The sequence below is a fragment of the Entelurus aequoreus genome, linkage group LG23 (genome assembly GCF_033978785.1).
Source record: "Entelurus aequoreus isolate RoL-2023_Sb linkage group LG23, RoL_Eaeq_v1.1, whole genome shotgun sequence".
NCBI lineage: Eukaryota > Metazoa > Chordata > Actinopteri > Syngnathiformes > Syngnathidae > Entelurus > Entelurus aequoreus.
Genome location: NC_084753.1, coordinates 24,530,792 through 24,542,879, shown reverse-complemented (window position 1 = coordinate 24,542,879; position 12,088 = coordinate 24,530,792). Strand labels below are relative to the sequence as shown.

General features: G+C 42.8%; 2 protein-coding genes across 3 annotated transcripts in view; one reads left to right on the top strand and one right to left on the bottom strand.

Annotated features, from left to right (window-relative positions):
* si:ch211-278j3.3 (E3 ubiquitin-protein ligase RNF19B) overlaps positions 1-12,088 on the bottom strand; it is a 96,697-nt gene that overhangs the window by 36,561 nt on the left and 48,048 nt on the right. The window contains exon 3 of one of the 2 annotated variants that reach the window (XM_062035005.1): positions 4,756-4,863. The exons of the other annotated variant lie outside the window; for it this stretch is intronic. The gene's annotated coding sequence lies outside the window, so the exon portion shown is untranslated. The remainder of the gene's footprint in view (positions 1-4,755; positions 4,864-12,088) is intronic. 2 annotated transcript variants of the gene reach the window in all.
* znf513a (zinc finger protein 513a) overlaps positions 6,175-12,088 on the top strand; it is a 40,276-nt gene continuing 34,362 nt past the window's right edge. The window contains exon 1 of the mRNA XM_062035007.1: positions 6,175-6,445. The gene's annotated coding sequence lies outside the window, so the exon portion shown is untranslated. The remainder of the gene's footprint in view (positions 6,446-12,088) is intronic.

Here is a 12,088-nt window from a genome sequence, read left to right as displayed (position 1 = left end):
ATGGCTTTATTTTAACAAAAAACCTTGCGGTACATCAAACATATGTTTCTTATTGCTATTTTGACCTTAAATAACATAGTGAACATACAAGACAACTTGTCTTTTAGTAGTGAGTAAGCAAATAAAGGCTCCTAACTTGTCTGCTGACATATGCAGTAACATATCTTTTCTCATTCTATTATTTTGTCAAAATTATAAAGGACAAGCTATAAAAAAAAAAAATATTAATCCACTTGTTCATTTACTGTTAATATCTGCTTATTTGCTGTTTCAACTTGTTCTATCTACACTTCTGTTAAAATGTAATAATCACTTATTCTTCTCTTGTTTGATACTTTACATTAGTTTTGGATGATACCACAAATTTAGGTATTGATCCGATACCAAGTCTTTACAGGATCATACATTGGTCATATTCAAAGTCCTCATGTGTTCAGGGACATATTTCCTTAGTTTATAAACATAATATGAATTTTGATTAAAGGAAAAAAGATTTTGTGACGATAAAAAATATTGATGTATTCATAGTAATATCGACTATAAAAACTATTGTACTTGATATCATTACAGTGGATGTCAGGTGAAGATCCACCCATGGCATTTGTTTACATTATAACGCCGGTGAGCTATTGTATCCTTCTACGGTGTGTAGTGAAGCATGTTTAGCTATTCCTCGTCCTGCAGGGATGATACTTTTTAGAAACTCACTTTATTTGTCACCATGTAGGCGAGGATTAGTGATTTAGAAGTAGATAAAACACTGCAGACTGCGGATGGACGTTAGCTGCTAACTAGCTAACCAATTTACATAGCAAATGAGACTGTGGTCAAAGTTGGAATTGCCACAAAACACATTTTAGGATACTCATCACTCAACTGCCATTTGGCAGCTAAAATGCGTCACCCCGTGATAATTGGGACCATATAAATACACTTCTTGGTGTACAAACCCCAAAACCAGTGAAGTTGGCACGTTGTGTAAATGATAAATAAAAACGGAATACAATTATTTGCGAATCCTTTTAAACTTTTTTTTTTTTTTGCAAATAATCATTAACTGAGAATTTAATGGCAGCAACACATTGCAAAAAAGTTGGCACAGGGGCATTTTTACCACGGTGTTACATGGCCTTTCCTTTTAACAAAACTCAGTAAACGTTTGGGAACTGAGGAGACCAATTTGTGAAGCTTTTCAGGTGGAATTATTTCCCATTCTTGCTTGATGTACAGCTTAAAGGCCTACTGAAATGAATTTTTTTTATTTAAACGGGGATAGCAGATCTATTCTATGTGTCATACTTGATCATTTCGCGATATTGCCATATTTTTGCTGAAAGGATTTAGTATAGAACAACGACGATAAAGATTGCAACTTTTGGTATCTGATAAAAAAAAGGCTTGCACCTACCGGAAGTAGCGTGACGTAGTCAGTTGAACATATACGCAAAGTTCCCTATTGTTTACAATGATGGCCGCATGAAGTGAGAGAGATTCGGACCGAGAAAGCGACAATTTCCCCATTAATTTGAGCGAGGATGAAAGATTTGTGGATGAGTAAAGTGCAAGTGAAGGACTAGTGGGGAGTTGAAGCTATTCAGATAGGGAAGATGCTGTGAGAGCCGGGGGTGACCTGATATTCAGCTGGGAATGACTACAACAGTAAATAAACACAAGACATATATATACTCTATTAGCCACAACACAACCAGGCTTATATTTAATATGCCACAAATTAATCCTGCATAAAAACACCTGCGTGTTTGTTATGCTAGCTCCTAGCTCCTCTGCTAGCTCCTAGCTCCATAGAACACGCCAATACAATTCAAACACCTGATCAACACACACAATCACTCAGCCCAAAAGACCGTTTACCTAACCCAAGGTTCATAAAGCTTATATATTTTTAAAAAGTTACGTACGTGACGCGCACATACGGTCAAGTTATCGAATGTTTAGCAGCCAAGGCTGCATACTCACGGTACCTGATATTCAGCTGGGAATGACTACAACAGTAAATAAACACAAGACATATATATACTCTATTAGCCACAACACAACCAGGCTTATATTTAATATGCCACAAATTAATCCTGCATAATAACACCTGCGTGTTTGTTATGCTAGCTCCTAGCTCCTCTGCTAGCTCCTAGCTCCATAGAACACGCCAATACAATTCAAACACCCGATCAACACACACAATCACTCAGCCCAAAAGACCGTTCACCTAACCCAAGGTTCATAAAGCTTATATATTTTTAAAAAGTTACGTACGTGACGCGCACGTACGGTACGGTACGTGTTATGCTAGCTCCTAGCTCCTCTGCTAGCTCCTAGCTCCATAGAACACGCCAATACAATTCAAACACATGATCAACACACACAATCACTCAGCCCAAAAGACCGTTCACCTAACCCAAGGTTCATAAAGCTTATATATTTAAAAAAAGTTACGTACATACGCAAAAAAAAGCCAAAGCTGCATACTCACAGTAGCACGTCTGCGTCTTTGTCATCCAAATCAAAGTAATCCTGGTAAGAGTCTGTGTTGTCCCAGTTCTCTACAGGCGTCTGTGTATCCAAATCAAAAGTCCTCCTGGTTAGAGTCTCTGTTATCCGAGTTCTTCCATCTTGACTGCATCTTTCGGGAATGTAAACAAAGAAGCGCCGGCTGTGTACTGTTGTGGCTGACTACGTTCGAAAAATACGTCCATTTCGCACCGACAACTTTCTTCTTTGCTTGCTCGGCTTCCTTCTCCATAATGCAATGGCCATGATTGAAACAGATTCACGAACACAGATGTCCAGAATACTGTGGAATTATGAAATGAAAACAGAGCTTTTTCGTATCGGCTTCAATGTGGAAGGCATACCCGTGTTCGTCGGGCTACGTCACACGCATACGTCATCCTCAGAGGCGTTTCGAACCGGAAGTTTAGCGGCAAATTTAAAATGTCACTTTATAAGTTAACCCGGCCGTATTGGCATGTGTTATAATGTTAAGATTTCATCATTGATATATAAACTATCAGACTGCGTGGTCGGTAGTAGTTCCGTTGTGGTATTTTAGGCTTCATAATGCGCCACACATTTTCAATGGGAGACAGGTCTGGACTACAGGCAGGCCAGTCTAGTACCCGCACTCTTTTACTATGAAGCCACGCTGTTGTAACACATGGCTTGGCATTGTCTTGCTGAAATAAGCAGGGGCGTCCATGATAACGTTGCTTGGATGGCAACATATGTTGCTCCAAAACCTGTATGCACCTTTCAGCATTAATGATGCCTTCACAGATGTGTAAGTTACCCATGCCTTGGGCCCTAATACACCCCCATACCATCACATATGCTGGCTTTTTAACTTTGCGCCTAGAACAATCCGGATGATTCTTTCCCTCTTTTGTCCGGAGGACACAACGTCCACAGTTTCCAAAATTAATTTGAAATGTGGACTCGTCAGACCACAGACCACTTTTACACGTTGCATCAATCCATCTTAGATGTGCTCGGGCCCGTTTCTGGGTGTTGTTGATGAATGGCTTTCGCTTTGCATAGTAGAGTTTTAACTTGCACTTACAGACGTAGCGATGAACTGTAGTTACTGACAGTGGTTTTCTGAAGTGTTCCTGAGCCCATGTGGTAATATCCTTTACACACTGATGTCGCTTTTTGATGCAGTACCGCCTGAGGGTTACGAAGGGATCCTCAACTTTCTGAGTCCTTTTTGCCACTTGTGCCAGCTTTTTTGAAACATGTTGCAGGCATCAAATTCCAAATGAGCTCATATTTGCAAAAAATAACGTTTTCCAGTTTGAACGTTAAATATATTGCCTTTGCAGTCTATTCAATTGAATACAGGTTGAAAGGGATTTACAATGAATTCTGTTTTTATTTACCATTTGCAAAATGTGCCAACTTCACTGGTTTTGTAGTACTTTTTGCACAGTACACTCCACAAAAAAACATTAGACTAAGGTGTTTCTTCATTGCACCAGCTTCATTTGAAGTCTACGGTCAACAACAGTGACAACACGTATCGGACCAAGCCGAGATAATGCCTTTACACGACAATAACAGATGGAATTATTACACAACCAGCATCTTCCAGACTCTCCCTTTGGCTCCAAAATACACAGCCAGTATGCAAATCATCTTGTATTTTTCTTGGATCAGCGGGGATGTGCTGTTTTGTTTGTTTGTTTTGTTTATCATAAGGATGTGACACTTGTTAGCCAGCTGTTGCCAAGGTAGGACCTTAGAGGAGGGGAAACCTAGGGATGATGATGCTGATGCAACCCTCCCTGTGTGCAACATCTGCTCACTGGACAGCATCCCACAGCAGCAATGCGGCTTTCGGGAGGCAGGAGGGTGACCTCAGCCTGCCCACACACACACACACACACACACACACACACACACACACACACACACACACACACACACACACACACACACACACACACACACACACACACACACACACACAGTGGCATCCCTGACCAAAATATAGCGAGTGATGCTGATGCTGCAGAGGCACACAATAAAGGTGACATCATGTCATAGTTCCCTGGAACTCTTTTACACACACAACCCGAAAGACACCCCATTGTGATCAATTTTACCATAAGAGCAGCATCGGACAACTTGTGGCTTTGTCGAAAACGCTCCACATAATTTTAGTCGAAATGTGAGCATAGTTGGCTCAAAAGGAGATAAAAGCACACATATAAAAGATGCATTACGTAAACGGCTTCTTACCTCTCCTTGCAGCGTATTAAAGAAATGGCTCCTCCCCTAAAGACGCAATGAAGATCCTCATCCTCCTCATTTCCAGGCGGTGTCCTCCTCCCGTTTCCCCCGGTAAAGCTGCAGAGAACCGGGGCTGTTTTGTTATGGAGGGGCGGTGGGTAACAAACAGAGCGATGCGTCCGCGGTGAGGCGAGCCTTCCCCCGGCGTGCACCTCGCTGACGACCCGTTGTATGTGTGTGCAGCAAGGGGTGGCACACTGCAGTGACATGGGCCAATGAGATGACGCAGTAGCTTAGGATCTCCTATTCATTAATGAGGTCCTCTCAAAAAATACGCACTCATTGCACCTTTTTTTTAGGATTTACCACGCATCACTGCTGAATTATTTTAGCCCTCAAAATTACCTACATTTAAAACTAGCATGTATGCTAGTTTTAGGCTATATCAAATACAAGTGATTCTCTTTTCTTATTTAATTTTTATTTATTTATTTATATGTTTGTTTTCTTTCTTTATTTCTTTACACAATTAGTACAGTCATTTCTTTATAAATAGTTAACTAAACCGATGATAATTTTAAAGCCAACAATAGTGCATCGATGACAACACCCAAACAGGAAATGATTACCGGAAGCGAAAATAGCTAGTTGAAAACGACAAAGTCCACAATAATAGCTTAACATCCGGCACTTTCAAAATAAATGTTTTAAAGCCGTTTATTTCACAACGTAAATGAGTGTTTAAATAAATAGCTAAAGAGTACAAGAGTAATACTAACAATACTGATACCAACAACATAAAAAAGGTATTCTTGTATTACGACTTTATTACCTTAATTTCATTGTTTCATTGCCCAAATACCAATACCTCCAAATTATTGCCACCTTTCGGTTGTGAAATTACACAATTCTCCATAAAAATGCAAAACATTATTTTAAGCAGGACTTGGATTTGTTCAAATAAATATAGGCATTAAAATGGGTGTTATTTTGTGAATTTGCTGCCGGAAGTGAAAAAAATCGAAAACGAAAGCCACGACCAGCTCCATAAAAACGTCATGAACTCCGACAGGGTCTAGTGGCTCTTTCAAAATAAAACAAATTGTTTATACTATAAAAGTAGACAAAAGTTATACATCCTGCGTGAATCCTGTCAAAATCTAGTCATAGTTCAAACACTTTTTTTCAGAAAAATACGTCATGTAATTGACAAGAATTGTGTGGATGCGTATGCGTTGTGCTAAGTGTGTTAGGTGTACCTAATGTTGTGGCCAGCGGTTGTGCGTTCTTACAGAGATATAAACTCGAAGTCTCCTTGTGTGTTGTGATTAGGACGTCATTCGACACTCTTTAAAGCTCTAATAGTAGCAAATAGTCATTGAGACGTGATGGATGAAAGGGTGCTGCAAAATGCAGGAACAGACCGTCACTAACGTGACGACGTATGTGCGCTTTAGTTGTGAAGTGCCCCCAACCGGAAGTCGCCTTGTTGTTCCTGCTCCGGCAGATCACAGGGCGAATGGGAAAATCAATTAAGTTATGAAAAATAGCTTTAATTGCCTTTCTTTGTCGCCGAGGCTCATGAAGAAATGGCGGATCTCCAGAAGCGGTGCACTCCCGGGGAGCCGCGCCGCAGCTAATGGAGCGCACTGCGGCGGCAAACACGCCACTAGGGGGGAAGAGTACTTTCTCTTTTTCGGTAAGTTAGCATGGAGGCTCACTTTGCACCGTAGTTGACGTTAGCTTCTCCCTGGCTAAGTTAGCCGTGTGTTGACGCGGACAACGGCTGCTAATTACAACCAAGAAAGGCACGTGTTTGTTTTTAGCGTCCGTGTTTGCTTCCCATGTTGTGTCAGGTCAAATGTGAAATGGTTTACATTTAGCAGCCTCCTCTAGCAAACCTGCTGAGCTTGCTAAACATTAGCCGTCTGCTCTTTTTGGGGACGTGGTGCAATTAAGTAGTCTCGCCTGCTGTTGCCAATTTAGCATCTAATTACTGCGTCAAAATCTGGCTTTGGTGAAAACACATGCGTGTAAAGTAGGCCTATTTTCATGTTGACATGGCTATTTAAAAAAGCCACATTATGTGACCTGGTAGTCTGTCTACTCAACTGCAGAGTGTACGGCATGTATAAATGGGTTAAAAACAAGAACAACGAAAACACCTCATATACACACATGCTACTATTATGCTACAGGGGGGCCAGTATGTTGTGCTCGTTATTTTGGCCCCTGGCACTTTATAGAAATACAATTAAATCGGAAAAAGAGCAAGGTGTTAATATGGTGTATTGTTTGGGGCTCAGATGGTAGAGCAGCTAGACAGAAACTTCAGGGTTCCCGGTTTGAATCGAGCTTCTGCCATCCTTGTCACTGCTAATGTGTTCTTGGGCAAGACATTCCACAGTGCCAGTCGCCACAAATGTACCGTAATTTTCGGACCATAGGGCGCACCGGATTATAAGGCGCACTGCCGATGAACGGTCTATTTTCAATTTAAAGCGCATTATACTTACTTACTTACTTAGGCCTTAGTATTCCCTGAAGAACATAGGCCGCCGACGAAAGCCTTCCATCCATTCCGGTCTTGTGCCCTTCGGTCGAGTTGTTGCCATGACAGCCCCTCAGCCCTCATCTCCTGTTCCGTGCTTCTTCTCCAGGTTGTTCTTGGTCTCCCTCTGTTTCTTTTTCCCTGTGGGTTCCATGTTAGTGCCTGTTTGGTGATTGATTTATTGGGTTTTATGAGTGTATGGCCTATCCAGCTCCACTTCCTTCTCCTGATTTTCAGTTCCACTGGTTGTTGTGTGGTGAGTTCCCACAGGTTGGCATTGGTGATGGTGTCTGGCCAGTAGACTCCTAGGACCCGACGGAGGCAACGGTTTACGAATGTCTGTAGTTTATTGAGTATGCTATTGGTGGTTTTCCATGTTTCTGATCCGTACAGCAGAATGGATTTGACATTTGAGTTAAATATTTTCAGTTTGGTTTTGAGAGAAATGTTTTTTGCTCTCCATATTTTGTTTAGTATGTTGAATGATACAATTACATACAACGCTTTTTTTCACCACACAGCAGAGCATTGATTGTGACGTAACAATTTTTTTGTACCAAAATAACATTTTACAGGGTATCCGCGGGGTGTTAAAAAGTCTTAAATCCAACAATTTCATTTGAATGCTTTAAAATGTCTAAAACTCTCCTAAAATCTCATAAAAGGGCCTAATATGATTTTGATAGGTCTTAAAACTCTATTAATGTCACTTTTATTTAAGACGTGCATAAACTTCAGTCTTTGTTTTACATGTTGCGGTTTTTGAGGACGCTATAACAAAACAACAAAACGGAACCCAAAGTATGTTACATGTCCTGCCCCAGTCTGAATTTATTGCGCACGATCAGCTTGCATAGCAGCGGAGAAGACTAAACAAAAGCCCACAGAAAGCCAAATTACTTGCATAAGATGGTTGGGCCCAAGTTCAATAATTTATGGCTCCAGAACGATCAATGTAATGCATGGTTGAAGCCGGTGGATGGAAACGTATAAAGAGTATAGGACCCGGATGTGGAGCCATGGAGAAGGGAAACGTTTGTAAATATTGCGGTGAAAGGGGTGTTAGTGTGGGTAAAGTGATGCCAATTACAGGAGGCGACCAATATGAAGTGTTTACTAACGAAATAATACTGTTACATACAGTAAGCACACGCTAATTTCTCTGTGGTAGTTGTGTACTCACAGCTGTAAAACTATAAAAAAAAACATCATTCTCATATTATTTCTATTTATTCCAATATATTCAGGTCAGCTACTTAAACAAGTTGAAAAACTTATTCGGGTGTTACCATTTAGTGGTCAATTGTACGGAACATGTACTTCACTGTGCAATCTACTAATAAAAGTTTCAATCAATCAATCAATGCCTAATATGTTCTCCAAGTTTATACAGCAACTGACATGAAAAGCTATAAAGGTTGTCTGTTCAGTGTTTACACTCAGTCTATGGTGGGGTGAGGAAAGCAAGGGAGATTTGCGAATGTCATCTTGTCATGCTTAAATAAAAAATAGTCCTTGTTTATTAGCAATGTTTTTAGAAGAGTAACAAAAACTGGTAAAATGTATTACATACCATTAACAAAATGAGTGTGCTACTTGGAATGTTCTCCACATTATACACATCTAAATTTCATAAACAAATCTAGAATACTCATAGAGAACCAATATGGATACAGAGCTAATATTGATGGCTTTAATCACAGTAGCAGGTGAAATTATCAATGCAGTAGATGGTAAACAGTGTGCAGCGGCAGTATTTATTTATTTATCTATAGCAGTGGTTTTCAACCTTTTTTCAGTGATGTACCCCCTGTGATTTTTTTTAAATTTAAGTACCCCCTAATCAGAGCAAAGCATTTTTGGTTGAAAAAAAAGAGATAAAATCTATGTCATCAGTTTCTGATTTATTAAATTGTATAACAGTGCAAAATATTGCTCATTTGTTGTGGTCTTTCTTGAACTATTTGGAAAAAAACATATAAAAATAACTAAAAACTTGTTGAAAAATAAACAAGTGATTCAATTATAAATAAAGATTTCTACACACAGAAGTAATCGTCAACTTAAAGTGCCCTCTTTGGGGATTGTAATAGAGATCCATCTGGATTCATGAAATTAATTCTAAACATTTCTTCACAAAAAAAAAAGAAATCTTTAACATCAATATTTATGGAACATGTCCACAACAAATCTAGCTGTCAACACTGAATATTGCATTGTTGCATTTCTTTTCACAGTTCTTTTTGACAGACATTTTAAAAAAAATCTCACGTACCCCTTGGCATACCTACAAGTACCCCCAGGGGTACGCGTACCCCCATTTGAGAACCACTGATCTATAGCACAGTTGTCAAACTCAAGGCCCGGGGGCCAGATCTGGCCCACAAACACCTGGAAATTTTACGTGTCAAAGTACTTTTAATATTTTCTCACTAAATGTAATAGATTTTTTTCATTTTCATCAATCCATCTTCTTCCGCTTATCCGAGGTCGGGCCGCGGGGGCAGCAGCCTAAGCAGGTAAGCCCAGACTTCCCTCTCCCCAGCCACTTCGTCCAGCTCCTCCCCGGGGGATCCCGAGGCGTTCCCAGGCCAGCCGGGAGAGATAGTCTTCTCAACGTGTCCTGGGTCTTCCCCGTGGCCTCCTACCGGTCGGACGTGCCCGAAACACCTCCCTAGGGAGGTGTTCGGGTGGCATCCTGACCAGATACCCGAACCACCTCATCTCGATGTGGAGGAGCAGCGGCTTTACTTTGAGCTCCTCCCGGATGACAGAGCTTCTCACCTTATCTCTAAGGGAGAGCCCCGCCACCCGGCAAAGGAAGCTCATTTCGGCCGCTTGTACCCGTGATCTAGTCCTTTCGGTCATAAGCCAAAGCTCATGACCATAGGTGAGGATGGGAACGTAGATCGACCAGTAAATTGAGAGCTTTCCCTTCCGGCTCATCTCTTTCTTCACCACAACGGACCGATACAGCGTCCGCATTACTGAAGACGCCGCACCGATCCGCCTGTCGATCTCACGATCCACTCTTCCCTCACTCGTGAACAAGATTCCAAGGTACTTGAACTCCTCCACTTGGGGCAAGATCTCCTCCCCAACCCGGAGATGGCACTCCACCCTTTTCCGGGCGAGAACCATGGACTTGGACTTGGAGGTGCTGATTCTCATCCCAGTCGCTTCACACTCTGTGAACCGATCCAGTAAGAGCTGAAGATCCTGGCCAGATGAAGCCATCAGGACCACATTGTCTGCAAAAAGCAGAGACCTAATCCTGCAGTCACCAAACCGGATCCCCTCAACGCCCTGACTGCAAATTCTGTCCATAAAAGTTATGAACAGAATCGGTGACAAAGAGCAGCCTTGGCGTAGTTTAACCCTCACTGGAAACGTGTTCGACTTACCGCCGGCAATGCGGACCAAGCTCTGGCACTGATCGTACAGGGAGCGGACCGCCACAATCAGACGGTCCGATACCCCATACTCTCTGAGCACTCCCCACAGGACTTCCCGAGGGACACGGTCGAATGCCTTCTCCAAGTCCACAAAGCACATGTAGACTGGTTGGGCAAACTCCCATGGACCCTCAAGGGCCCCGTCGAGAGTATAGAGCTGGTCCACAGTTCCACAACCAGGACGAAAACCACACTGTTCCTCCTGAATCCGAGGTTCGACTATCCGGCGTAGCCTCCTCTCCAGTACACCTGAATAGACCTTACCGGGAAGGCTGAGGAGTGTGATCCTACGATAGTTGGAACACACCCTCCGGTTCCCCTTCTTAAAGAGAGGAACCACCACCCCGGTCTGTCAATCCAGAGGTACCGCCCTCGATGTCCACGCGATGCTGCAGAGTCTTGTCAACCAAGACAGCCCCACAGCATCCAGAGCCTTAAGGAACTCTGGGCGGATCTCATCCACCACCGGGGCCTTGCCACCGAGGAGCTTTTTAACTACCTCAGCAACCTCAGCCCCAGAAATAGGAGAGCCCACCACAGATTCCCCAGGCACTGCTTCCTCATAGGAATACGTGTTGGTGGGATTGAAGAGGTCTTCGAAGTATTCCCTCCACCAATTCACAACATCCGCAGTCGAGGTCAGCAGAACACCATCCTCACCATACACGGTGTTGACAGTGCACTGCTTCCCCTTCCTGAGGCGGCGGGTGGTGGTCCAGAATCGCTTCGAAGCCGTCCGGAAGTCGTTTTTCATGGCTTTTCCGAACATGTCAGAGTTTTTGCCTCCGCGACCGCTGAAGCCGCACACCGCTTGGCCTGTCGGTACCTGTCCGTTGCCTCTGGAGTCCTATGAGCCAAAAGAACCCGATAGGACTCTTTTTTTCAGCTTGACGGCATTCCTCACCGCTGGTGTCCACCAACGGGTTCTAGGATTACCGCCACGACAGGCACCAACTACCTAGCGGCCACAGCTCCAATCAGCCGCCTCGACAATAGAGGTGCGGAACATGGTCCACTCGGACTCAATGTCCGAGTGGACATGTTCAAAGTTCTTCTGGAGGTGGGAATTGAAACTCTCTCTGACAGGAGACTCTGCTAGACGTTCCCAGCAGACCCTCACAATGCGTTTGGGCCTGCCAGGTCTGTCCGGCAGCCAACTCACCACCAGGTGGTGATCGGTAGAAAGCACCGCCCATCTCTTCACCCGAGTGTCCAAAATATGAGGCCGCAAATCCGATGACACAACTACAAAGTCGATCATGGAACTGCGGCCTAGGTTGTCCTGGTGCCAAGTGCATATATGGACACCCTTATGTTTGAACATGGTGTTTATGGA